The sequence below is a fragment of the Falco cherrug genome, chromosome 7 (assembly GCF_023634085.1).
Source record: "Falco cherrug isolate bFalChe1 chromosome 7, bFalChe1.pri, whole genome shotgun sequence".
NCBI lineage: Eukaryota > Metazoa > Chordata > Aves > Falconiformes > Falconidae > Falco > Falco cherrug.
This window is the reverse complement of record NC_073703.1, coordinates 37429311-37456443: the sequence shown is the minus strand read 5'-3', so window position 1 is coordinate 37456443 and position 27133 is coordinate 37429311. Positions and strand designations below refer to the sequence as shown.

The following is a 27133-nucleotide window of genomic DNA, read 5'->3' as shown; positions in this document are numbered from 1 at the left end:
TTTTGTTATGTGTCTGTATGATGCCCACAAAGAGATCCTACAATGAGAACAGGTTTACAGGGACATGAAGTCCCAAACACTTCCAGTCACAGCCTCACTTAACAGGGCATTGTGACCTCTCTTTCTCTAACATTTCTGGGATTGTGGCAAAATTCCTAGTTCCTGTGCTTTTTGTAGTTTCTGTGATTATAACCCCAAGCAGGAATTACAAGGCCACGTTTGGGAATTAGTGTCCATGACTGCTACCATAATACAACAAATACAAAATCCCCAAAACAGTAGCTTGTTAGCAAACAGAAATAAACTTCATAGAGACTGAACCATAATTCTCTCCAGCTAAATGTCTGCATTTGTCATTGCAAAGAAACTGAAACAACAGACTAAACAAAGAGTAGAGTTAACCAGAGTTTTTAATTCTTTAAAAGAACAAGCAGTGTAACCATAGATACTTGCCAGCTTCTTTTGCCATTTCAATAGCACCAAAGACACAAGTGCTTGGAAGAGGAAGGTTGAATATGAACTCACCAAGCCGCAACAACAGCACTTCGACCTGTGGTGCAATAATATGAACAAATGGGTACAATAAAATTAGTTTATAAGGGCAAAAATAGCAACTTGCCATAACATTCAAGCTTTTTCTCCCTTTAAAAATTTCTAGTAAACAAAATATAAAGACGTTAAGAGTTATCCTTCCCCTATTTTCTTTTGTACATCTGTTATCTTCCTGTAGCCAATTTTCTCTGAAAAGTTGATGTTTTGTTGAAGCAAATCCAGTAGCTGTACAGCTGTGCTGCTGTGCAGAACAGCAACCCATTACTCATCATCCTGAGAACCATAATAATTGTCTCTCAATTTCAAGGCTCTCCATACTTTCTTCCCTCTTACAGCATTCCACAGTGCAAGGGGTAATTTTACAGTACATCAGTAACTCCTGCTGTGAATGCAAGGTAGCTCCTTCCACCTTTCATCAGGGAGAAGTTATCTTTCATTTGGCTTGCATTTTCTTCTGGGTAACAGCCTACATATAGACAGCCACTATGCCATAGCTGACATAATGCAAGTTGACATTCTAGCTTCTCATCCTTTCTCAACAGAAAAGGGGAGTGACCTATTATCAACAGAAAAATGGTGCAATTTTAGACTTCTTTTTAACCTTACATACAACCCAGAAAAACCAGGCAACCAGCTCTTTTTAAAGTAATTTTACCACTATTGATTGTCTATAGGCCACGCAAATTTCTTTTAGCATCATATGGTAGAGCGTTTATGTATGCCCAATATCCAAATCTGAATTTTAACCAGCTCATATGCAATTAAATGTAAACCAATACCACTTCCTAGCAGAACTTCACATCAGATACAAATTTGGACCCTGCAATTTGTATTTCTGCTCAATTTTTCCCTTTCCTGACCAGTTTTTTTATTTATATTTCACAGCTGTACTGGACCAAGCAATGGTCACTGGTGAAAAATTATGGGTCTATCAAGTGGATATTGAAAAAGCTTCACAACTTACACTGAATGCACTGCTACTCCTCTAGAGGGAGAAGTTCTTTGTAAGTATTAAGAAATGCAAATATGGACACTTTATTGCTAGTGCTCAAGGATTCTAGGAATGTAGTATCAACAGACCCTATTCATACCATCTGCTGGAGTGAAGACATGACTTTTTGTTGGAATGTCTTCTGCTTTCTTACATCTAAACAATCTCCGAGCATTGCAGACTTCCCTGACGTGAAATTTCAATATAAAGTTGAGTTAGAGCTCCTTGGGTTATCTCATACTTCTGTTTATTAAAAGAGGCCCAAAGATGGCTCTTAATGATTATACTTTTGTTTCATATATGAAACCAATGTACTTTTCTAAAGAAAATGAAGCTCTGGAGATGAGGTATGTTCCAGTTAGTCCTAAAGTAGAACCAAAGTGTTCAAAAATGCCTAAGAGTCCCCTGCCTTCAGGTATTGGCAAAACCTGTACAATACTTGTATAGCTTGCTCATCTTGAGTGTTTCTGTAGGAGGTGCTGTATAAACCAGCATTCTGTCAGGTCTTAAAGGCAGTAGGAAGGAGGTCTGGTTAATAACAAATAATGGCACGCAAAAAAAGGTCCATGAAATTCCAGCAGTAAATTTTTCCTTCATGGAACAGAATGTTCTGACTTCCAATCATCAGAAAGTTATCAGTTCTGAAAGGCAATAAGCACTGAAACATACTGGAGAAAATGCGCGGATCAGGGTGAAAATCATTTCCCAAAGGACACATCATCCTCATGCAACCTTTCTTTTATCTGCTTTCCCCTGGGCTCTTCCCTCATTTTTTCTTGCATGCTATTCATTTCCACAGCATTAAAATTACTTTCTGGTTTTCCCAGTTTTCCTTCATTCTCAAATACCATCTCTATAGAAGTATTATTTCAACTTCTGCATCACCACTTCCTCCTCTCAATCCAGCCTCATCAGCTCTTCAGCATTCTTCCTTTTTGCACCAATTTCTTCTATTTTATTTTGTATCTCTCTTCTTTTGCTTTCCATTTAGCCTCTCTTTTTACAATATCAAAGAAAACATGTTGGACCATTTTTCACAACTAAGAACAGATATTCCACTCTGCATCTACTGTGAGTACATCATGTTTTGTGTTGCTGCAGAGACCTTCCCAAGCACTCACACCACTGACGTACATTTGGGTAGATGAAACTTTTCCTGCTTGGCTAATCTTCATCCCCTCCTCACAATCATTTGCCAGATAACTCTGTGCTTACTTTTCCACTCCAAAGCACAGTCTTTGCCAGCAACTTCATCACCATTTACCTGTCTCTCTTGTTAGAAGGCACAGGTTTCCAGCACAGGCTTCTTCCCCTCGTATGATTGCATTAGCACTGTGCTTTTACTACATGTGACAAGACATGGCTGCATACTTTGCTTTTAAGCTAACAAGCTAGCAACCCATCAAAACTTTCATTAGGAGCCTGGCAAACCATTCTCAGTATTTTTCCACATACCACCATGTGTATCTCAACATCTGAGTGGAAAGCCAGTCTTCTCCTGTGGAAGTCTCACCAAGGAGCATTAGACATAGTATTTTAAAGGACTGCAAAGCAAGGTCTAGGAGGAGACATTAGCACAAATACCTAAATAGCTCCTGGGTTTTCTGCATTAAAAGGCACATATATAGCCACAGAAACTGTTCTACTTATCAATGCATTTATGGGTTAGAGAACAGAGAAAGGAAATCATTCAGACCTACTTCTATAGTTATTTTCACAAGTGGATGCTAATTGGGGGTGAGTTTGATGTAAATGACCAGGTTGATATGCCTCATACCTTAAATTGGAAGACCAAATTGGAAGCAAACCTTCCCAAGGGCCACCTAGCTTTGTTCAGACTGCCTTAACAAAATGAAGCAACCAAAGACCAATCAGTCTGGCACTGTGTGAAAACTGATGACAACTAATGCAATGTAGATGTGTTCACGAAAATAACTATGTATGCATTTAGGTATGCACAGTATTACACCAAATAAATAAATACACATGGATTTACTTACTTCAGGCCAAGATGATCTTATGTTGTTTTTAAAGAAAGGGGTAATGATAGGATTGCACCAGCAAAGAAGCTGTTACGAAACTGGTGGCAGAAAAGTTGGAAAAGTCCTAGTTTCCCTTCAAAACATTCACACTTTGTCTCCAGTATTTTGGGCTCAAAAGTCTGATTAAAGAAAAGTAGTTTTTAATTAAATCTGCCTCAAGTCTATGTCTCCCTTCAGTACAGACATCTAAATATGTGTATACGTACATATATAGGCATGCATACCTACATAAATGGCACAGCAGTAGAGAAAGTAAAAGCACAGGAGATAAAACCTCTAGATTCTTTCTGCCTCTTAACCACAGTAAGACGTTTCAAAGGCCATCCATCCATCTTAAGAATCTTTTAGTTCTCCATCTGTAAAGTAAGAACATGCGTCTATCTCAAATGTTAGAACCTGATGAGCATTGCATTAATAGGAGTGTTTACTAAAGCTGATCTCTACTAGGAAACACCCACCTATTTCCAGTGCAAAGGAAAACATCTAGCGATATTGTAAAGCTACAGCGAAATATGCTAAGTAGAGGAATATTATGAATGTTTATAGGATCTGGAGAGAGAGAGAGATCCAGGGATGCTTTACAAATAATTTATTTTCAGTCACTTTAAAACTGTTTCCATTCATATAGTCATCACAAGAAATGAAATATATTGTACAAACGATTAAGATAAAAAGTACTCCTCACTTAGGTATAGTCGTACTGTCAGGTTTGACGTTACTATAATACATCATTGCTCCAAAACCAGAAGACAAATAAGGCTGGTTCAGACTATGACTGTCTTCCTGAAGCAGTCAGTTGTAGAAAGACCTTCTTTAAGCATCTTTTACAGACTTTTTTTAGCCTGCAACATAAGTTGCTTGTACGTGCATCTCCTTTCAATGAATGTAATTTACTATTTGTGATGTCAAAAGAGTATTTTTACACTATTTGAAGTATTATTAATGGGAGAAAAGAAATTGTGTCTCTTTCATATATGTCTTACCTTACAAAAGTAGAAAGAGGGTATAGTTCCCAACATGTGATACTCCATGTTTCTGAAATTACAGTCCTTCGAGAGTTGTTTGGCATTAAATTAAAACCACTAACAAATTGCTAGTGGTAAAACATTGCATGAACATTGTTTCTTGCAAAATATTGGAAATAACTATTGTAGCATTACTCAACAGTTAAGCAACCTCTGTTTACTGTAAGTATTAGCTCCTTGAACAACGTGTCCTGCATACGTAAATTCATTCCCTTTGGATCCAAACTCCCAACTCCTAATACTTGGATCACAAAAGTGTGGATCCACAAACAGAAATATATGAAGAAGTCCTCTTGCTAACTGGTCTAATGTACACAGCTGGAAGAAACTGCTTACTTCAAATAAATAAGTTAATAAAACATGGCTAAACAGAACCATGTTTATTTTTCAAATATTTCCCTGCAAACAGTTCTAAAGGATACATTTTGTTTAGTGAAAAATATGATTTTGTTTTGGCCGTTGCATACATCTGACAATCAAATTGTGTAGTGACTTATCTTAGGGAAAGTAAGTAGAACGCTGTCCATCCTACATCCCAGAATCTCTTTATGGTCAATGCAACTTCTGCTTGAGCAAAAGAGGATTAACATGTTCCTATCTCTCTACGTCCATGATGGAAACAATATACTGTGAAAAGAACTGAAAAATTTGAAATATCTCCCCAATCATCAATGAGTTCAGCACTGTGACAGAATATAAACTCATTAAATTTCTTTCCCTTTCCTCTATATAGAACTAGATCCAGCAAACTAAACTTTGGCTCTTCTTGGAAGGCAGGATTAAACCTAGGATTGGTTCCATACTCTCTCCAGCACACTTCCGTAGTGAGGTACAGTATTGACTTGTAACCTTACAAGTCTTGACTTACAGCCTTGAGTTGTAACCTTAAGTCCAAATTCCGCGTTTTCCTATCTCAGGTTTTTTAGATTGTTCTCTTTGTCTTTTGTAAGGATGGGCTAGAGAAGTCCTCTGGATTGAAATCTTTCCAGTTCAAATCTGGCCTTACGACAGAGCTGATACTGGCTCTCCTCTGAACTTCAGGTTCATTTCTAATGGTCCTTTCCCATTTCATTCCAAACATGCATTGGGACAAATAAACAAGAAGTGGTGACTTTTTATACAGGTGTCTGCATTTTTTATATGTTTCCTTCTTTTAAACCATCGCTACATGAAGCTTATCAAATACAAAAGTAAAAATCTTAGAGGAGAGCTTGTTATTAGTTACTTCTAGTGTGGTTGACAACTAACATGCAGAAAATTAATTTCGTTCCTACGTTAATCCCAGAAGCTTAACAAAACTGGAATTTGGGAAGGAGCACAACTATCTTCACTGTAAACTGAGAGGAAAGAATGTCACAACACATTTAGCACATACTACGCCAGCAGTAGTAAAGCAGAGATGGGAGTTAGCACCTGCTTAAAAAGAGAAGCATACTAACACTGGGAGTTGGGGGGATTTCTCACTAAACTACAACATATAGAAAGTAGGTCACTTTTATTCTTTTGAGAATGAGAAAAAGAAACAAAATTCTGAATTATATATGAACCATTACATTTAACTTTCTTCGCCTCCAGCAGCTCCCAGGAGCCCTGCAGAGAGAAAAATCCAGATTTTATGACTCTGGCAATTATCTAAGTTAATACCATAGAGTTCTCCATAACCATTTTCATGATAGTTAAGGGTCTGTCAAGCTTTTTATTTTACTCCTCTTTACACTTCTTCCAATACCCCTTGCCCCTGATTTAGTGTTTGCCTGTAAAAATTTACTCCAGATATAACTTGGCACACAAACATCTTACAAACAGGCTTTAGCTAAAATAAATTTTGACTATATCTGCAATTTAACTTATTTAGCTCTCTTGCCAGGTGTTGCTGACAGGAAAAAGGGTCAAGTTCAAATATCTGAAGGGTCATCTTAGAATTAATAAACGGCTCAAGTGCTGCACCCAGAAACCTGGGAAAACTAAGTAACTTCCCTGTGTTACCTTAACAGCCAATTATTTTCCATTCTGAAACATGGAGTCTATGTACAAAAGAAGCAAAACTTTATATGGGGGAAAGGAGAACTGCAGCTTGATAATACACGACAGAAAACACGGCTATCTATAAACAGGAATAGCAAAGCTATCTGATAGTAGAGTTGAATTTAGGAGTTGCATTTTGTTGAGTATAAAGTAGTAGGCTAAATGTAAAAAACTGATTACAACACTTCCATGGAATAGAAGAAACACTGGAGGTCAGCACCCAAAACAGAGGCCTAGAAAAAGAACCAACCACTGCAATTTTCCTTGGGGACTAAGTGCAAATTCAGGGCAATGATCATTGTTCAGTGGCACTACACACAAAGGATGAGAAAGGACAAAAATACAGGCACACATATACCCAGCAGCAGGAAAGACCCAGAGACAACTAGAAAGCACGTAGGATGAACCTGATAAGGAAATTAAGCAAGAAAGAGGAGTTTAGGGTAGACCATTGTCTCAGGAGAGTATTAAAGCAACAAGCCTCTCATGTTTACTTCTTAATGGTATTCAGGGAAATGGGAGTTCATAAATATAGACAAAATTGCAACAAAGAATGATTACATTTCATCACCAATTTGCAAAAGCGTTCCCCCAAGATATCATCAGATCAGCCAGGGTTAAAAAGAGTGAAAAACCTTCAAAATATCCCAGCCGCCTTGCACCTGAGTCCCACCTCTCCCAGCACCAACATCTTTGTAACGGCATCTCCCCTTCACCTGCTGAGAACCACATTAGTGCCAGCATAGGGCTGGAGTCTAAAGGCAAATTCTAGCAAGTCTGTTCCCATGGGAAGTGCCTCCCTGATGTGGTGTTAAGACTCTGCTGTAAAATGAAGCCAGAGAGAAGTCAGGGGCACTGGTGTCACAGGCTTGACACCCTCTTCACCCGTGTCAGCCATCAGGGCTCAATCCCAATTTCTCCAGTCCTTGCAGCCTTGAAAAGTTAATTAGCTCCAAAGGCCTTAAACATAGTCTTCACCATCTGGGGGTACTGGCTTGCCACAAAGCTTTAGTTCTGTTACAGTTCTCTCAATCTAAAGCCATTTTACTTAAGAAATGTGGTATTTTCTTATGTTACTACTCAGCATGTGGCATATGGAAGATGACAGCAGAGGTTAATCTTGTGAGATCCAGAATAATAAAGAGAACACAGTTTACAAAGAGACAAAATATGGGTGAGAAACAAAGGAAATCATCAGCATGGAGTGATGCCAGCTACCAGGCATGGTGGATTTCCAGACAAAGTCCATGTGCAGGCATTAAAACTGAAAGCAAGAACTAAGCCTCCATGAAAATTTATAACGGAAGATGAGAAATATCATTTTTATAACATTGGGGAGGGTAGGTGTGCTGGGGGGCAGGGTAGATAATCAGGACACTCCTGTTGGAATAATGCCCCAAATGCTGGAACAGATCATCAAAATATTGAATAAGTCCAGAAAGAACAGTAGGCAATAAAGTGTTTTGTTTTGCCTTTACCTGAATAAATATTTGTACTGAATAGTGAGAAAAAAATGTTTATACTGCAAAGCTCACATTCTTGGTACCCACATGTAATCTCAGAAAGAATGAAAGCACGATCATTTTTACATTTTTAAGGCAATAGACCTAGCCTTAGAAACATACCACTCAATGGAAGAGCAGCTAAAGTGAGCAGTGAAAGGAATATAATGACAATGTATTGGGACCGCACAAGGGTTTAGACTCCAAACTAAGCAAGCAGTATGGAGAATGCAGGTAGCGTGTATTGTAGGTGCCATCTAACACATATGCTGCAGATAACAATTTGACAGAAAAATTAATGGCCAGCCTATAAACTGCAGTGACAGAAACAGAGGAAGCAGAACCAATGTACCACTGATACGCCAGGAAAAACACAAGCATCTATCCTTGCTGTTTCTGAGACCATTTGGAAAGACCTCCACTGAAGGGAAAGCAATCTGTAGCGTCAGTTAGCAGATGCAGAGATTCTTTATGTACATTTATTACAGAAAAAGGCAGACAGACATTCAGCTGCCATTTTTGCTGTTATGTTATTAAGTCAGCAATCAATCCAAATCAAGCTAGATGGCAGAGCCACCTGCACTTCAATTCCAACCACATCATGGATTTCCAAGACCAGGTGCTGATGAGGTGCAGTAAAACTGTTTCAAGAGCAGTAGGTTAAAGTAAGTGTTGATAAGAGGCCCATGAAACAAGTGATAATACCTCTTGGATTCAGTACGAATGACAAGATTGGGTTTTATACTTAAAAGGGACCATAATTCCATTGGATTCAGTAGCTGACACCAGGAAATAGATAAATACTTCACAACTGAGAACAGGCATGCCAGACATAATTCAGGAAAGGACAGCTCTTGCCAGAGATAAATTCCAGTTCTGAATGTGTATGATGCAGCATGAGGTGTGCAGAAATTACAGTGATCTTTATAACAGAAGGAGAGTTCATAACTTTGCTCAATCCCAGCTTCAACTGGGAACAGATTGGAGCAGACCTACTCAATTTTATTGATGCAACTCCACGGTCCAACTACACCACTCCAATTTCTGAGAGAAAGACCACCTGAAGGAGAGTCAGACAAGAAGTCTGATTTGGAAAATGAAAGTTTGTCACAGCTAGCAGACTGTGCTCAAAATGCTAGTTTGTTAAACCTTTTCATGCTGTAGTGTTTAAAATTGTGATTTTTCAAATCTTATGCAACTACTGCAATCAGAAAGACGACATTAAAAGAAAGGCATGGTCCTTATATTATGCGTGTCCACAAAAGATGGGACTATAAAGACAACAACACATATCACACAACTCACAATAAAGATAATGAATTTGCAGCTCTAAAATCTTAAACTTGTTCTGTCTTGTTCCTGATTCGTTTTAATCTTGTACCACCTCCTATTTATTAATATATTGTTTAAAAAAAACCAAACACACCTCTTTTTGATACAACCACTTTATTCTTGAAGGTACCTTCATGTTTTCAGTCACTACCTGTGTAAGACAGGAAGCAGAAGAAACACACTTTTTCTTCCCTAAAGGTACAAGAATATAGGAAATGATCAAGATACAAAGCTGTGCTCTGTTTTCCTCACCTAATTATCTGTGGCAGATGAGCACCACATGAAAACAATGCATAATTCACGTACATCTTAACTGCTGTTCAAATGTTACTTTAGTAGTACTCAACTGATTTATGACACCGGCCAAGCCCCACAATAGAATATGATATAAGTTGCGTATTACAAGCAGACCAGATCAGCCAGATCACAAGCTGTTAAAGAAACCCCTGTTTCACCCCAATAGCCTCAGAGGTGAGGCAGATTAGTAATACTTGCATATTATACAGAATATTTTCTTCTAAAGAATTTCAGCAGCTCCTCAGCACAGACTAAACCTTTCATCATCAAACGCGACATTATTATTTTGCCTCTCGATGCAACTCTAGCTAATATGCCAAAAGGAAGATAGAAGTTTTCTTTCCCTCAAGCCAGCAAACACATCACCCATGACAGCACAGCGTAAGGAGAGGTGCAACACTTCTGCCCAAGCACATTCCGCTGTCGTTTTACTTGTGAGTTCTTTAGTCAAAACAAGATGCCCTTGGAAGCGATACGCTGTATGGTTCTGGTGATAGGCTTCCATTACCTTCATGTATTGAAAAAACCCAACGTGTTTTAACGGTTTAAAATTAGTAATAACAACCCTGCCTTCTCCCAATCTGTTGAACATTGTATAAAGGTCACAACACTGCTGATGCCCACATTTTTTGTTGTCTGTTTTACACAGCTGAGTACAGATAGAGTGACTCATAACAGCCAAATTCTGAGATCAGGCTCTAAGCAACTATGACATCAGATGCTGCCAAAAGACATTTGATTCCTCTATTGTGAAATGCCAGGTTGGTTCTGGGAGATGGTGAGAAGCCAACTCTAGTTTAGCAAATTCTATAGTGAGCTATTGTTTGATACTAAATACAAGATCTCTCCTGCTGCTGCTGCAAATCACAGGGCATCCAAGGACACATCTAAAACTATTGCCACTTTCTACTGTGTTTGCAAAATACTGCAACAAAGCTTCGTGCATCCAGACTGTAGAAAGTGTCTGTGAGAGAATGGAAACCCAGATCTCGTTCTCAGGAGTAAGAATTAAGAAGCTGAATCTCCTATGTAAAAAGAGTTAGATATTTTTAAGAAGAGTTTTATGCTCTGCTCTCTTCCGCACCTTGGTTCCCCCAAACCAAGTAATCATCATGTCTCATTTCCTCCTGCAAACTTCTGACATTATAAAAGCCGAAAGACATTGTAATTTGAAGGTCTCATTATCATCAAAGAAATCCTAGTGCACAGGTATTTTTTATTTGCTAAAAAAAAGCACATTGCAGAAGATACAATTACTTTGTTCTTCGCTGGTGATCCCAGACAATAAAGCAAAAGAACTGACACATCAAAATCTAATTTCTCTGCGTAAAAAGGTGACCGTGAACATAGTTTGGAATTCACTGGAATGAGAAGCTACTGACATTCTTCTCTGCTTTTTACCTCAGTCTTGTGGCCCTTCCAGATTCAGACTGACCAAGCATGTCCAACCAGTGTTCACCCACGGATAAAGCCATCTTCCAGAGGCAGAGGTCTGGGTGGAGTTCAATTGGCCTTGGTATAACGAAGACAGGAGAACAGTGAGGCACTGAATAAATTCTCACACGTACCAAGGGGTACGCCTATGTCTTTCATGAAACGGGAAGAACAGAGTGAAGAGTCTTGTTAGGTATATCACTGGAGGTAGATTCCCAGGAATGGTCAGCAGTTTTGAATATGATACAGAAGCCCAGGACAGATTTTTCTGGTGCTGTCACATTTAATACCCTCCCCTTTTTTCTTCAGGTTCATTCTGATGAGAAAAATACTTGCAATCCAGTTGAACCTTCCAATAAACACAGAATGACTAGTCTATGTCCTGAGTAGCTACAAGTTTGTCTGCAGTCTGACATTTTGCAACTTTTTGCATTTATTCCTGAGCAATACGGTATTTCTATTATGTCTGCATGTAATTTAAAGGACCAAATCGTTCTTCCTGACTCCCTAATATTAATTTGAATTCCTAAACGGAACTATTGCTGATTTCAGCCAATAAAGGTCCTGTCCTAAAGTATGAGTAATGACACAGTGGCCAATTCACTATATTCACAGCAAAAGCAGTAAAAGATAACTGAGGGCAGCTTTAAGAAGCTGCTTAAAGCTGCATAGTCTGTGCTTAGTAGACATGGGGCTTGCTTGATTGGCAACTGGGCAATTTATATTGCAAGACAGCTCATGGTGCATAACATATTATGCTTTTAATTGGCTTATTTTCTCTCAGTTTTGACTTTGGGTAAGGGTTGTGCAAAAGGAAAAAAATACTCAATTTGATACCCATCTTGTCTGATTATAGTGCTATGGGAAGCCATCATGAACTCAATAAAGGGATGTGGAAAAGTTCTCAGAATGCAGAGTACCACATTAATCTTACTAGAGCAGTTGTCTTCTCTTTTTAATCATGTAGTAAGGTGACAAGGATAGCAACTGTTTTGCACTGAAAAAAGCAGCATTCAGAAAATTCCAATAGCATTTATGCTTGTTCAGATATGCCAAATATTTCATCTTTTTTTTACAAGACGAATTTATAAAGACCCTCCCATATTACATTTGATCAGATCAAGCATCCAATTCACCCAGCAGCCATTCCTGATGGCATTCATAAGTGGATTCCCAGGAAAAAGCATGAGAACACTGTAATATACAACAGTAATGGCCCAGAAAATTTTTGCAGCTCCAGGGATTTGTGGCTGAGGAATTCCTGAACCAGAAGCAGCACCTCTATCTTTAGTAGCTCTCAGTGGTTTCTTCTCTTCATGCAAGGCCTTTTTGCATCTGCGTGTTTTAACTGTCCACAACATCTTGTGACAAGGATCTTGACAGCCTAACAATTAAATGTGGGGGTTTTTTCCCCCCTATTTTGAAATTGCCACTTCCTGGTTTCACTGTATATATCCTAGTCCTTTCTATAATTCTTCACAGTAAAATTTTACCTTATGGATTCACTTCTGTGCCTGGGAAGATCATGGAACAAGTCCTCCTAGAAGCTATGCTAAGGCACATGGGGACAGGCAGGTGATTCAAGACAGCTAGCACGGATACACCAAGAGCAAGTCCTGCCTGACCAATCTAGTGGCCTCTATGATGAGGTGACTACCTCAGTGGACAAGGGAAGGGCTACGAATGTCATCTATCTGGACTTCTGGAAGGCCTTTGACACAGTTCTTCACAACATCCTTCTCCCTAAATTGGAGAGATAAAGATCTGATGGATGGACTGCTTGGGGGATAAGGAATTGGTTGGATGGTCACACCGACAGGATAGTGGTCAAAGGCTCATTGTCCAAATGGAATCAGTGACAAGTGGTGTCGCTCACGGGTCTGTTTAATATCTTCATCAATGACATGAACAGTGGGATCAAGTGCACCCTCAGCAGGTTTGCAGACACCAATCCAAGTGTTGTGGTTGATATTCCCAAGAGATGGGGTTCCATCCAGAGGGACCTGGACAAGACCAAGAAGTGGGCCAATGTTAGCGTCATGAGGTTCAACAAGACTAAGGTCCTGCATACCGATTGGGGTAACACCTGGCATCAATATAGGCTGGGGGATGAAGCGATTGTGAGCAGCCCTGTGGAAGACCTGAGGGTACTGATGGATGAAAAGCTGGACATGAGCTGGCAACGGGCACTCACAGTCCAGAAAGCCGACCATATCTTGGGCTGTATCAAAAGAAGCGTGAGCAGCAGGTTGAGGGAGGTGATTCTCTCCCTCTACTCTTCTCTTGTGAGACCCCACCTGCAGTACCGCATCCAGCTCTGGGGAACCCAACGTAAGAAGGACATGGACCTCTTGGAGCAGGTGCAGAGGAGGGCCATGAAGATGCTTAGAGGGCTGGAGCACCTCCCCTATGAAGACAGGCTGAGGGAGTTGGGGTTGTTCAGCCTGGAGAAGAGAAGGCTCTGAGAAGACCATATTGCAGCCTTTCAATACTTAGAGGGCTTATAGGAAATACGGGGACAGATCTTTTAGCAAGTCTTGTAGTGACAGGACAAGGGGTAGTGGTATAAACTAAAAGAGAGTAGATTTAGACTAGATATAAGGAAGATATTCTTTTACGATGAGGGTGGCAAAATACTGGCACAGGTTGCTCAGAGAGGTGGTAGGTGCCCCATCCCTGGAAGCATTCAAGATCAGGTCAGACAGGGCTCTGAACAACCTGATCTAGTTGAAGATGTCCCTGCTCATCACAGAGGGCTTGGACTAGATGACCTTTAAAGGTCCCTTCCAACCCGAAGTATTCTATGATTATATACAGAATAACTTAGTATTGCCAGCAAACTAAGACACCTCTAGATTTTTCCCTCATTTCCAGACCATTTATTAATACTTGGAGCATTGCTGACTTCAGGACAAATCCCATGGAAACTTCACTGGTAACCTCCTTCCTCTGTGAAAACTGACCGTTTATTGCTGCTTTCTGTGTTTTAATCTTATCCTCTGACTTCTTAGATTCTTTTAAAGTTTTTAGTAAGTTATAAACCAAGTAGGTTACATCAGCCATAATTTCTTTATCCACAAGCTTATTGGCTCCTCGGAATGCTACTAGATTTGTGAGGCATGACACCCCTTCACAAATCCATGTCAATCCTCTGTCAACATACAATATTAATTTCTGTGTCCACTGGTTCTTCAGAACAATCTTTTTACACAAAACAGTAACCTAGCTCACAAGTTTCTCTAGAATCCTTGGGTGTACTATCATGTACTGCTGATCATTATTATCAATTTCTTCTTTAACCAGTTCTACCAAAACCAGCACCATGGAATCTAAAAGCATCTTGGAAACAACGTGCTTCGAGTTCCCAAGTCCTTATGCAATCACAAGGGTACGATTATAGCCGGGTAACCAATAGCTATAGTGAAACCTAACACAAATTAATGGGATTTGGTGAAACAGGTGTTCTTATCATTGATGATCATGAAATACTCAACACGATAATGACTTCTTCAAGCCTTATTTTCTACACTCAAAAGGTAAATCAATTCTAACCTAACCTGAAATGTAATTGTAGTACTCCTACGTGAATATGTGAACATGAAACATTAGCTGTTGATACCATCCCTCTTCCTAAACTTTCAGCTCAAAACTTTTCCTTCCCCAAACATGAGATAAACCCAAACCATAACCCTACTTAATATATGGGCAGTAAACTAATTCTTGCAGCTAAAATATATTAAAGGCACTAGCTGTATCATCAGAAGCAGTGTTTCTAAATCTCCATCCTCCCCACACAGGTGAACAAACTCTATAAAAAAACACCTGAGTAACAGCATTTGCCCTCCATAAAACAACCTGCTGCTTCTCCCTGAAGCAATTCCAGACCTAGTGACAAGCTAGGCTCAACGAGCATTTTCTTCTTAACTTTACTCCTGTTTTTAACCAGAAACTGAAATCTAACCAAGTGACTATTTCATAAAGAAAAATCAATTGAGATTCATTAGCAAACAACATTCATTCTAATCTCCATTGGTCCTAAACAATCCATCAGTGAGCTTGGCTGATGAAGCCTCCCTCTTTAAAGTCATAATGAAACTCTAAAATTTATTAATTCAAAGTGAGCGATTTGTATAGTAAATCCGAATATAAGGCATTTGTTTCCAATTACGCAATCTGTCATTCTATCTCTGACAGTCTTGCAGAATGCAAGAATAAAAATGCTTTCTACCTTCTTTTCTGAAAACCCGATTCTAGCCCTAGCCCTAAAATTAACACATACTGTAGAGAGAGGATGGATCTGTACTGGAATACCTAATATGAAGCATATGCTCCTGCCCACGCCATACTACTCTCTCTGACATGTTTTTTCCCAGTTCCCCAGCCTTATCCCAGACCTTCCTTAAATAGAATACGTGTCCAGGAATACTGAAAATAAAATATTTGCTTATGACTACACCAGCTACCTTTTGAACCCTTATAAATCCAGCAATAAATTAGACTTGATACAGCCTTCCTTCCTGAAACCCTAACTCTATCTTTCACTAGTTCCTACAGAAAATTTATTCAACCCCAGTGATATCAGCATTCTTATTCCTGCCATTCAAGTGGATCTGACATTAAAACAGGTCTCAAGGTTCTTTTTTTCTTTCAAATTTTGAATCTAACTATAAGGTTACCTATACACAAAAGCCCTACAGGAAAAGTGAACGTTACATATTCCCTCTTCCATTCCTGATGGCCAGGCATGTATCTCACTATAAGATAAGCTTTTCAAATCTTATTTTCAAATTTTATTAAAAAATTAACATCTGATAATCAGTACTCCAGAATAAAGTTCAAGAACTGGTGAATTAAATCGTAGTGGCTATTCAAAGGACTCTTCCAAAAGGTTAAAGAGAAGTTAAAGAACAGCATTAAGGCACTGGGTCTGGCAAAGCTCTTAATATAAGCACATTGGCCAATGTGTATGACTAACCTTCAAACAATGAAATAGTGTTTAGCACTGAACAAGCCATAAATAAAGATAATGCTTGCCCCATGAAACTCACCATCTAAAAATGAGCATTGAAGAAGACAGGATGCTGTAGAAGGCTTAAAAAGGGACACTAGCAGTGTGATCTCATTGCAAGTCTGCCTGACCCACTTGATTAAATAGATGTTGAAAGTAAAGAGAGTATTTAACTGATATTGCTAAGTATTAAGATGCCCTACAAAGACATGGTTTAAATGAGATAGCAGGATATGGTATATCAAAATCAGATGTTAGTTTGCACTTGGAGCACTTGGTAGGCAATCCAAAGATGGGAATGAAAGATAGAGGGGGATGTGAGAACCTCCATGTATTATCTATGCCTTTATTCATTAGATGGAAAAAAGGTACATTATATTCAGCAACAGATTTGTGGTTCTGGCACATATACAGCCAGACTCAGCTATGTTGCCACATCATTCTGCATTATACATCCCACAGTGATGATGGAAACCGCCGACAAGGTGGCTGTAAAAGACTGGTCAGTCTTTTACTTTGACTGGATAATACCAACCAAGTATCTCTGCTGCTAGCATCTGCCATCCCAGAAATACCTGTTTTTAAAGGGGTTCTGAAACAGCACTAAAGACTGCACTACACATTATGTGTAGGCAAAACTGCAAGCAAAATTTTGGAAATTTCTTGTTGAAACTATGGCTACCAGGATGCCATTTAAATTACCCCAAGCTAACTCAGGTGGCAATTTAACTGTAAAAATGTGGATGAATTACAGAGAAATATGTATATAACTAATGTTATCTTTGCCTCAATCTTTCTCTGTAATATTAACATTTTTCCCCAAGATAAATGTGTATTTTATCACACAGAATAATTCATAATATTAGAAAAAAGTAAAGCCAAATTCAACTAGAAAGACAGAACTCCATCCAAACCACTTACACTGAAACACTAAGCATGCCCTTCAAGAATAGCTTCCATGGTCTTGTGAGGAGGGGAAGCAATTTATCACTGAATCCAGCTCTTAGGTATCTGAACATAATTTCACATTTCAGAAGTGAGCTCTGTGACTTTCTTTCACAGGTTAAAAATACTTGTTAAAGCCATCTATACTGTTGCTAAGAGAAATGACATGTTTGGCAAGGATATGTGAGTGATAGCTGGAGATTCTTGAAAATAAAGTAGATTTGGCTTACAGGTTGTTTTTTTAATTTACTTCAGAATCTTTAGTAATAGTTACCAATAAAATGCAAACCATTACATAACACGAATTCGGTATATACTCACCAAAGGATTTCTAGATCTTCTTCAGAATCTTCCTATGAAGCCACAGCAGCTGAGATAGAAATACACGATTGAGATCTAACTTTTAAAAACAGTTGCAGAAATGTAAAATAAATATCTTCCATTTCATATATGGATTTAAACACAGCTTCCCTCCTGCAATAGAGAACACCAAGCCAGATTCTCAGCTCTTCACAGCTCTCTACGCCAGTGTGCCTTGTGTGTTAGTCATTCAGATTGCTCTTAACATACACTGGAATAAGTGAGCTGGGATTTAGGTCTTATCAGGCTCATTTCGTGGGAGAACATGACTAGAAACCAATTCCACAGGTTATACATTTCTATGAAATCCTTAAGAAAATTAAAAGTCTGTTTTTTCTATGCTGTTTGGAAGAGAAACCTGATGTTACTGAAATACTCCATATGATGTTAAATGGTACTATAGCAATCTGCAGAAAATGACTTAAATGAAATTGTTACTTCAAAACTCTAAGATCTGAAACAGTGAAGTTCTAAACCGTTCCTTGACTCGAAGCACATGACTGTTTCCACCAGCTTCACGTGGGTTTCCTTGATGGTTTAAGGTGAAATGCAGAGTATGGCAGGAAAACAGGCTGGAGTTTTCAACAGCCTGAAAAGGCAGAGAACCTAAACTGGAGGGAAAATATCTCTCTGAAGATGAAGGGCAAGATTCTCAATTGATGTACATCTCTGCAACTTGGCATCAGTGAAGCTATGCTGATTTACACCAGCTGAAAAATCTGGAAGGGAACAATGCACTTTTTGTTTAATTTTTATGATGCTCATTGGACTAGGCCACGTTCATGCCCAGTGCTCTGAAGTTCAAAAGCAGTCCTGCAACTGGGTTCTTAGCACTAACATCTCAGATAGCCCTTTGCATTCTTTAAGTGTTACATTGAAAAGCCCTGATGTTCTGTAAACATTATTGTCAGAAGAAAACAGCTACAAAACTTTTGATAGAAAGAGTGGAGTATTGCTTAGGATTTTTACGCATTCAGACGCCAAACTTCTTTAAGAACCTGTGCATTACTTGTAGACATGACCTCAGCTAACCCAAAGAAAGCCACAGGCACGTCTCCTTTCCCTATTGGCAGCTACTTTAATTGGCAAGTTCACAATGAGCACTTTTGTTTGCATCCTAAACATGCAGAGCACGATTAAAATGTTTAATACTTTCATCCTGAAAGTGCAGCAATTAATATGTTGGGGTTTTTTTGTAGGCCAAATCATTACACATTTAAATAGCATCGTTCAAACACTTAAGGAACTTGTTTTACAAGGACTCAAAAGGTTCCCCATTTAAAATTATACAGATATAGCTTGGTTTAAAAATAGACATTTTGTTTGTTTTCCACTCAGTTGCTCTACTATTTGGTGTTCTTTCCTTGCACATGTAGTCTCCGAGTATTTTACTACCCCCTACTGCATGGAAAGAAAACTGTGCAACACTTTGCTGTGGACTATACGCTGCTAACACCTCTTGAGACCTCCCCATCAGCTGGAACACCAAGGGGATAGATTCAGAGTCGCTGAAGCTACAGGATCCTGGTTAGGTAGCCACGTGAAGTTCTTAGTGGCTATGGTGTGGATAACAGAGACCAAAGTTTTCTTGAGAGCTCTGAGATAGTAGACCATTACGGGAGTAGCATGGTTACTAGGTTTGTATAGTGCATATCATCACATATCCAAAGCAACTAAAAGTGCTTTGTGAAGCAATGAGTCAGATCCGGGTTGTACAGTAACCACACACAGGGATTTATGTTTTCAGGAACTATGTGTCCAAGAGCAGCATATTGTTATAGAGGTCTCTGGCACTAAATGTGTTGGGTAGCCACTGAATCAGACTGAACACCTCTAAAGCCACGTGAATAACATTTGGTGTACTACTGTGTACCAGCACAACCCACATAATATTTACTCTCTTGGGCTGCTATGTGATGTGAAGAAATTCCCCACTCTCAACTCAGCTGAACCTCACTGTCTCTCTTGGTAAAGGGCATAACACTAGATCGCCTATTGCACTTGCACAAGAAAATGCACACTCCACATACAATCTGTAGGTCAAATAAAGCACACACTCAAATCTTGCTCACCCACCATCAGAAGCCAGAGCTGATCACTCCTCTTCCATTTCCTTCACAAGCTGATTTGCCAGCAAATATCCTTGTTCTTCTGCCATCAGCTCCCCATGCTGGAATAAAAGGAATTTAAATTTGTGCTCAGTGGCATTTCCTCTCCCACTGCAGTTCACACTGGGTTAACCTGATGTTCACGCTGGGTAAACCTATTTCAAACTGGGCATTCCCTGATGGCAAGGCTGGTTGGTGCCTGGTTCACCACAGCCCTGCCCTACCTGCCTTGCTGTGTAGCAAGGTGGTCTGCTCCCTGGACTCCCCAGCTATTGTCCTAGCCATGCTGCCTGGGAGGTAAACCTGGCTCCTTCAGTGTTTCCAAACTGAGACTCTCAAGGAACAGGATCTGGGATTTTTTTATGCATGTCTTGTTGAAAGTATCACATACCTGTTTTCTTTCCTGATTTGGGATGCAAAATATAACAGTTAGAAATTGCAAAATTCTCTGTGAAAGAGGAAGTGTATTTCCCACACAACTATTTGTCATTGACTGCAAGGGTGGTTTGTACAGCTTGGCTGATAGCCTTAGGAATAATATTTTAGGAATATTTTTCCCATATTAAACTGTAGCACCTTTAAAAAACTGTTTTTTTAAAGGCAGTACAGATTGGACTGTGAACTACTGTTGGGCTGGAATAATGGTCATTTAATATATGTATTCCACAGCAGAGAACAAGTCCTAAATGGGAAGTCCCAGAGTTTCAATCCAATTCCTTGGTCCGCTGGGGAAATGCCCTGCTCCGAAACTTTTGCTGGCACCAGTCATTTCCCACTCCGTACCAATGCTGATGCATGGCTCAGCATTTTGCAGTGATGGACATAAAGTCTGCCAGGTCGTCAGCCCTGTTTTCAGTCTAACGTTGCCTGCACGTGAGGAAGCCAGTAGTTTGGCATCACCTGTTCTTCCCCTCCACCTTTGATAACAGGCTTAGGCAGAAACAGAAAGGAGCCCTTTACAATCAGTTGTTCCTTTAGGTGAGCATGGTCTTCAGTCCATAAATTGTTTCTACTGCTTTGGCACAGTGCTCCTGTCTGAGCAAGCCACCAGTCTATCACCCTCCCTTCAGAAAGAGCCATTTTGTAAAGGGTACACAGCTGGACTGGCATGTGATTTCAACCACTGCAACAAAATGAGCTCAGCAGGTAGAGGCAGACACCAGTCCAAATTCCCTTTCATTCCCTAAACCAGAACTGGTAACGCTCAGATCTTGAGTCTTCTGATGACATTCAGCACTCAGTGATGCTGCCAGTGGATGGTAAAGGTGCAACAGGCAGAGGGTATGTAACATATACTATGAAAGAGATGGATTAGCCAGAGAGTTTCACACAGCCAGCTCTTCCTAAATCTAGTCATATCCAGCACAATCTACTTCTGTAAATTTCTATTAACAATTTTTATAAGAAATAATGCATTTGCCTGTATTTTACTATGATGTCAAATACATTATTTGACATTATCTTTTTTTGTTCCAGACTGTTCAGCTAACTCTAATAATCAAATTGCTTTATTCTATCTTCACTTCATTTAATTCACTTCCCATTTCAGGAAAAAAAAAAATCAAGACTAAACATCTACCAAATGTTATTGCTCTGCAACTGAATGTGACGGATGGTCTGAGAAGCACATAAAAATTAAACAAAAAGTGCATTGTTCCCTTCCAGATTTTTCAGCTGGTGTAAATCAGCATAGCTTCACTGATGCCAAGTTGCAGAGATGTACATCAATTGAGAATCTTGCCCTTCATCTTCAGAGAGATATTTTCCCTCCAGTTTAGGTTCTCTGCCTTTTCAGGCTGTTGAAAACTCCAGCCTGTTTTCCTGCCATACTCCGCATTTCACTATAAATTACCACTATTTTGGTTAAGTTCATTACTGGTCCTAATGTGAGAAGAGGTTCTGTGGAGAAGGCACAGAACAGATGGGACTGGTCAGCCACTTTGTCCCAGACCCCATCTGGCTGAGATCCAGGCATTGTAATTTATCAGCGTTTCAGTTTCTGATTTGTAAAATATATCCTTAGCAAAGAGAAATATGGATAGGCTTTGTTCACACTTGCTTCTCAGTTGATTGGGTCCCATGATGCTATAAAACCTATAAAAACCTATCAAAATGAATTATTTTTAATTTGATTTAAAATGCAGCCTCAAAGGGACTACCATTTTCTATTCAACTTGATCCTCTAGCCCCTTTATTTCCTCTTCCTGAAATTCAGCAGAGCCCACCTACAGCAGGGACCTGGTATCCTCTTCCTACCACCAGGGAAACTGCAAGCATAAGAGGGAAGCAGCCTTTATGAGGTTAAAGCCCAGGACTGCCAGGCTCCTGAAGCCTCTTCTTCAGGCAGCCTCACACACAGGCAGAAAGGTACCTGCAGCCCAGACTCAGGAACATATGTCTGGATGACCCGTCCACTCCTTCATGCGAGACCACCAGTCCACTCCATGTGAGACAACACTCACTATCTCCAAAGAAGCCGGGAGGCAGCTAGCTTTTAATCACTCATTCATCTCCGAAAGGCTGCCTCTAGAATTTTTGTCCTCACTTGCTGTAGCACCATTGGTTGTTTGCCTGCCTTCATCCTTCCCTGCCTCCCTCCTCACGATCCTTTTCTGTCATTTCTCTCCCTCATCTTTAACCACAGCTCCTCCCAAACTGGGCTAATGAAAGCTTTGTTTTCACTATATAAGCCCCGTGTATAATCAGATACATTTAAAAAATAACAAAACTGTGGAACTGACAAGACATGTGTCTACCATCACCCCATATCCAAACACTGAGGTTTGAGCTTGGCTCAGGCATCTCTGAAAATGCCAAATGTGGATTTCCACAAACAGAGAAATGGATCCATAGCTGCTGTAAACAGAATAAAGGTGCATTGTTTAAAGTTGCCTAGCAAATGCACACAGTAAATCGTACATGCCTTGAGAAGAAAGTCGCAGACTTCAGCCGGACAAACACTTATGCACATGTTTAACATTAAGCAAGAGAGAGTCCCACCTTCAAACAGGACACTCACAAGCTTAAAATTAAGTAGCAGCCCAAGTACATAAAGATCAGAAGTCTCAGACTTGTAGGCTCTCTTTGTATTGAAAGCTAATCCACATTTAGAACTTAGATATCTCTGTAGTAGTTAAAATCAGGCACCTCCAGACAGACTTCTTTTTTTGCTTTGTTTTACAATTTTTTACAGCTCCCCTGTAACTGAATTCAACAGATTTGCTTAGGTCTACCAGCGCAAGTGAAAACAGAACTTAAGGGATCATCCAGTCTAAGCTAAGGAAAAACACGTATGTAAAATCCAGGATTTCTCACAGGCAGTTTTGAAAGGAAGGGTCAGATTTACAGAGCAAGCACTCAGCCCTGCTCTGGGGTGCCTGGCCACACACAGAACAAATGCCAAGTCACCTTTGATCCTGAGGATCTGACAGAGCTGGAAACAAAACACACTGGCAGCCCCCCAGGAAGCCTTCAGGTACCTTCACCCCACAGTGATGCAGCATCCAGTTTCGGCATTAGCAGAAGCACAGAAGTTGCATGCCCACCTGCAGAGGGGTCTGGCATATGCTGAGCCCTGGCTTGGTGCAGCTGCATTGCTCATGGCCAGTGAGTTGGCGAGCTTGCAGCTAGCCAGATCGTGACTTCATTGGAGCAGAAGACTGAACCGTAGACACGTCAGGATGAGAAAAGACAATACAAAAGAAATGAATGGTGGTGATGGTGGTGGTGTGAAAATTAATAAAGAAATAAGGAAGCAATGTAACAGAGAATAGAAGTTTAAAGTACCAGCCTTCTCCAGTTTCTTAATTAGCAGACTTCTCTTTGGGCTTAGGGTGTCACTGTTGGTTTTTTGTTTGGGTGCTGTTGTTTTTTTAATGTTGTTACATCTAATTTTGTTTCCAGAACAATCTCCTATATGGTAATAAAACACTTCTGCATTGTTCATTCCTGAAAATGCTAACTTGATTTTTACGGAAGGAAGGGGACCGCAAGAGGCACAACTCTTATTTCACAATAAGTAAAAATCTCCCGCTGGGTCTCTGTTCATGATAATATACTATGGGAAAAAAAAAAAAAAAGCACTACAAACATATTACTAGCAGTATAATAAATAGCATGTGCAAAATGTACAGTATAGTAAATACACTATGGGGACTACTTACAGAGTCTCTTCCACTCCATAACCATCATCAACCGTCTTCTGTGGTTTGGCACATCAAATATTTGCTATGTACTTTACCATTTTAAAAGCACTGCAAATCCTTGGCTGGACACCAAACAAATGCTGTACATTACTTTGTCAACTGTTGCCTTTTATATTCAACGTCTGACCTTAACTCCCCCTACAGCTCAATGTGTAGAAACGCCAATAAAATACATGCTTATTTCCAGTGGCTTTTATTATTAAATGGGTTTGTCACACTGACGAATCAAAGGATTTCCCTTTAAGGGGAATTCTCAGAGGAAATCTACAACGTTAGGAGACGAGACTTTGGAACTATATTTGACAATCACCTCTTTAAAAGAACTGTTTTGCAAGTTGTGTAAGCACATAAAGCTCTGTTATCTGAAGAATAATGCAGCCCTTTCTGCACTGCTGTGGAAGGGCAGACATACAAGTGATCCTTATGCATTCCTTAAATATATCACTGAGGAAACTCACACTATACACTAATTAGTAAATGCAATACTAATACATATACACACCCCCAACAGAGCTGTCTGCGCAGGTAAGGGGAGAGAGAAGAGAAATTGTAGGCAGGCAAGATGGGGACACTTATCTTTGCCAAAGGCTTGGCTGGGCCAGGTGGTCTCAGAAGCTGAATTCCAGAGCAACTCCCAACACTAAAGGTGGATCCGTCCATCTCCTAGCAGCCTAGGCAACCTGTAAGGACTTTCTTATTTCTGCCTGCCTCAGACTCACCAAAGGAATCAGCTCCACTATAAATTACAGAATACTATATCTTATCCAAGAATGAGTAGAGGAATAATGAAACAAATAAAAGGAGTCCAGATGAATGGAAATACAGAAGCAAAAGATTGAGATCTTGCTTGTACATGGACTTAGAAATGAGACTGCTAACAAGGTTGCAAATTGTGGTATCACGCAGATGCCAGCAGAAGGAACAGTGAGTGCCAGCTTACTGAGCACAACCTAGATGGCAGGAGCAATCCATCATGTGTAGTAACCAGATACTGAGACAATGTCAAGTGGCCCTGGCTCTGATCATGGTTCCACCCACGTGTCTGATTTCTTATCAGCACATCTGACATTTTCTGAAAGCTCTAAAAGACTTCCTCTGCTGGCCTGGCCTGGACTCAAGCTGGAATGTGCAACAAGAAGATTCCTTCATGGTACAAGCAAATCCCAAACTTTTCAGTCCATACTTCTTTTTAAGTAAATTTTCTGTAAACAATAAGAATGAATTTGCAGAAACTGAAGGAGGTGGTACAGAGAGGCGTGTTTGAAATGAAAAAATACAGTCCAGGTTATATTCTGAAAAATAGTATCAGGAAATCAAAACACACACAGCATACATAAGGATGACAAAAAAAACTATTATTATTGCTATTACATGCCAGTCGTAATGTCCCTAAAAAAAACTTGTCAGTTCTTATGGATTTGGGTTCCTATGGAAACCACTTTTATTAAGTACTGTTTTTAAAAAAAAAATGTTGTTTAGCATATTGCGGTTCCTCCTAGGTCACTGAGTTTTTCTCTGAGATACATTAACATCTAGTAATAATCGCTTCCGTAGTTCAGCACAAACATTTAGGATTCTGCACTCTTTTATGAGAGAGGGCACGTCTACGCATTACATTAGCAAAGCCTTTACCTCACTGTCCTAAAATGGTTTTCATGTAGAATAGAGGCTCTAGGGCATCTCGATGGCTCTATTTGTACTCAATTTCAGTTTTTCATCAGAAAGTGCATCCATAGCTAGTGCATGTCTAGAGCATTTAAATTATCCCTACCCTATGTGATATAACCTCTTTCCTAAAGGTCAGTTGAAACGTAAAGTCTCTCCTTCCCTTCACCTCAGTCTGTATTTAGACCTGCACAGACAACTGTCTATTTGTTGAAATAACACCTTGTAGAAATGTGGCCAACTGTTTACAGATTGATACATATGCACCAAAGACTGACCCCAAGTCTTGGTTTCAGTTATTTAATTCAAGGAAAGTAGCCACTCTATCACTCTTCTGTTAGCAGATTGATTACAAATGGACTCTTGCCAATGCTAAACTGATCCAGTTTGAGGATGGATGTTAAGTCCAGACATTTCTTTCAGGAGACTGTTTTCTTCTGTGCCAGCAGCTAAGCTTTCATCTCCAAAAAATATGTGAATGTCCAGAGTTCAGTGTTGCAAGGATAAGTTATGAATTCAGAACCAAATACTACCTGACACTGCAATGCGTGACTGAAACAAAAAACCCCACCAAAATTCAAGTAACAGCTTTTGAGAAGTAGAACTTGAAAGTCACCTCCAACCGTGTTAGCACTGAACCCTAGTGACGGTCCACGTCTAATGGACATTGTCTCTTATTTCACGTACAATTAAATATGTCTTCAGCACGTTACAGTGACTTCCACAGTCTTTTGAGAAGGACTTCTCGTTTCACACTTCAATATGTCAATAACTACCCAGCATTACTGTCGCAGGAAGGGAGCCCTCAACCACTTCCTAGCTTCTCTGCAGTCCTTCTGCAGGCAATTTTCCAGAAAGGCTTTTGACTCTCCTAAAGTCTACTGTCTTAGTTAAGCAACAGCAAATATAACCAACAGCACGAGACTGCAAAAAGTAAAAGGAAACTTTGAAGACCACTAGATTTTGAGGTCCAAAAAGACATATGATTCTATAATACAGGCCACAGAGTTCCATCCAGGTACTTTTGCACTGAGCCATATAATTTCTGTTTGAATAAAATATATCTTCCATAAAGGCATTTAGTCTTATTCAGAAATGTCGAGAGTGAATTCACTTCTCTCCTGGGTAGTTTGTTCCAGTGGTTTACGCCAACAACATTTCCAGAGCTTACAGAATGAAGAGATGTTTTCTGCATTTATATAATTCCAACCCTCATCTATGTGGACTTAAATTCATTAAAGTCAACAGACCTCAGTCATCGCTGATTTAAGCCAAAAACTTTAAGTTCTATTGACTGGCTTTATTTTTAATACCACAATTTTTTTCAAGACAAAAGCCCCCCCCAATACTTGTTTGACAGGGAAGAGGAAGATGCGCACCAATTTCTCACACTGCACTGACTCTATTAGATAAGGACTGAAGAGGTTTGGGTGTATAGGCAACATGGTAAATGCGGGTCTTCAAGAAATCACCCCAAAAGACATGGCCATATCTCACTGGCAAACAAACTCACGATGAGTTGAGTACAGCTTGCAAAGAAGGTCAACCATTTGTTAAATAACTGGATGATCTAGGTGTGGAGGTTAGCATGGAACAGGGTGGATGATTGTTCTCAGTGAAAGATCACCCTTTTCCTGTTTTG

At 39.7% G+C, this 27133-nt stretch overlaps 1 long non-coding RNA gene across 4 annotated transcripts in view; it reads right to left on the bottom strand.

The window, feature by feature from the left end:
* Nucleotides 1-408: 408 nt before the first annotated feature.
* Nucleotides 409-27133, bottom strand: part of LOC114015758 (uncharacterized) — a 166538-nt gene continuing 139813 nt past the window's right edge. For 3 of the 4 annotated variants that reach the window (XR_008733305.1, XR_008733306.1, XR_008733307.1), the window contains 5 exons: nucleotides 19590-19683; nucleotides 17475-17523; nucleotides 11168-11278; nucleotides 9564-9661; nucleotides 409-550 (listed from right to left, as the gene is read on the bottom strand). This is a non-coding gene — a long non-coding RNA (uncharacterized LOC114015758). The remainder of the gene's footprint in view (nucleotides 551-9563; nucleotides 9662-11167; nucleotides 11279-17474; nucleotides 17524-19589; nucleotides 19684-27133) is intronic. The other variant, XR_008733304.1, reaches the window with a different exon arrangement.